This window comes from Aedes albopictus, chromosome 2 (assembly GCF_035046485.1).
Source record: "Aedes albopictus strain Foshan chromosome 2, AalbF5, whole genome shotgun sequence".
Taxonomy (NCBI): Eukaryota; Metazoa; Arthropoda; class Insecta; order Diptera; family Culicidae; genus Aedes; species Aedes albopictus.
Window position 1 is genome coordinate 170,240,753 of NC_085137.1, and position 2,502 is coordinate 170,243,254.

The window sequence follows — 2,502 nt, forward strand, 5'->3', positions numbered from 1 at the left end:
ACAAAGATCACTTCCTGGAGTTTGTAAAGGATTCCTTTTGGGGTTCCTGCGAGGTTTGCTTCAGGCATTCTTCCTTGAGGGAATCTTGCAGGTGTTTGTCAGTTATTCATGTCAGGATTCTTGTTATGGTCCCTTCAAAGATTCTTCTCGGTTTCTTACCATACCTCAAGAGATTTCTCCTAAGATTCCATCCGGGATTTTTTTCTTTCAGGGAATCCTGCCGAGCTTCCAGCCGAAATTTCTTCCTTGATTTCTTTGAAGATGGCATGAACTGTAACAAAAAGTACACCGATCTAATAAAAAAATAACCTATTTTGTTATAATCAGAACCAAATTATAACACAATATAATATAAATTTCAGCTTCAAGAAAACTAGTTTCTATCATGCACAGCAAATAATTTTGTAATATCCAGACGCGTAATTTCTGGCGACGTATCCAATTTCTAACGTAATTTAACTGTGTTGCATCGTTTTCCAACAATTATCACACTCACCATGTACACCGTAGTTGGCACCGGAAAGTGTCAACAAACCCATTTCAGCAGCTACCTAGAAGCAGTATCATATTTATCTCCTACCTTCTAACTCGGTGAATTAGCCGAGAGGTAAGGGATATACCTCACAATCAACGGATCAGTGTACGAATCCATGCCAATATTTTACTTATATATGATTCATCTATCGATCCGGTTCTAGCGATTGCTAGATCCACTTTCAAGCTGCGGCGGCTAATTCGCTGCGTGGGAAGGATGTAATTTTTACATCACTTTTACGACGCGAGTAATGTGCAGCGAAAATGATGTGATATCACAAGAATTTTTTTTTGCTGTGTTTTGATACAATTGTGTAACATGATGTTCTAAATGTCGAAGAATCATAACTAAATTAATTCACAATGAGTTGTTGTACAACATTTATAACATAATATGATACAATTGATTTATAATATTTTTAAACACCGATGATGTTATACATGATTATTAGCGTGGGACACAAAAATACATTTTACTCCTGTACACTTTTTGAGTTCCATTGTGGTCCCATATCAACTGTGCAAAATTTCAGATCGATCGGAGAAACTATATTTTAGCGCCAACCATTTTAAGTTTTCATACGATTTAGTATGGGGAAAATCACTTTTTCAAAGAAAAATCGCCACAGGTTGCCTCTTAATCCCTAAAAATAAATCGATGAATGTTTTCTGTTGGAAATTTTACGAGGAACCAACCCTCCGAAGACCGCAAAGCGATCTGAGGCATGTGAAAAAAGTTATTGACTGAAAACCGAATGGCATGCAAACGCTGTTTAACATGTAAGGAATAACAATAAATAATAAAATCTCGTTATTTTATCGATCGGGTGAGGCCTAATAACTTTTTCCACGAACGTCGCATCGATTTGCTGTCTTCAAAGGTCTGATTCCTAGTGAAGTTTTCTACAGAAATCATTCGTCTACCTATTTTTAAAGATCTAGGGGTGACTCCTAGCGATTTTTCTTTGCAGGAGTAAAATTTCCCCATAGTAAATCGTATGAAAAACTAAGAATGGCGGGCGCTAAAATATAGTTTTTCCGGTCGATCTGAAATTTTGCACAGTTGATATGGGACCAAAGTGGAACTCAAAAAGTATACAGGAACTTGAGTTTTTCCATTTTTTGTATTTTCCCATATAAACCGTGTACCAGGCTAATGATTATATCTCAATGAGTTATACATCTCATGGTATGTTATAATTATGTTATATTTTTGCTAGAATCTTCTACTCGGGTACATAGCTTTGTTAGGTGTTTGCTTTAAAATTATATCTTTTAAACGATTTTATTAAATCTTTGATGATTATTTTTATCTAACAAGTGACCCACTATCCCCAGTATGAGTCGACCAACTGGCGCCAAACAATCACTTGAGGTTTAGCACCATAATCGTCTCAAAGAACCACCAGTTAAGCTTTGCATTCTACTGAATATGTGTACAAGTCAGCATGTGAGTACATACAGAGGAAGCACATTTCGTAACACAATGTTTCGGGGAGGTTGGGTTATATACAAACCGAAGAATCGTTCCTCGCTGTGGTTGGGTGGCCAAGTGTAGAACGGCGGAAAGACTGAAACCAAATGGCAAACGATGGAATCGCACCAGAGAGTAAGCGTTGCTATGGTTCACCGAGGGTATTGTGTAGCAGCTTTGGAACATTCCCAAGTATAACAAAAGGTGAATTTAAATCAGTTTGAAAATGTTGAGTATTAAATGGAAGAGTATTTAGTGGAAAACTATTTGCAATCAATAAATTTTATTTTAAGTTTATATGAAGTTTTATAACTTGTCTGAGAAAAGTTCAACTCAAACCTTTTTGTTAAGTCCCCTATATAAACAATAACACTGACTACTAACCATTAATCTCAACATCACTAACTGAAAGTTAAACTCATAATCTTTATCGATAAACGCTTCTCCTTCTGCCATGATTTAGCAAATCTCTGGCTCTTTCTGAAACGTTTCTC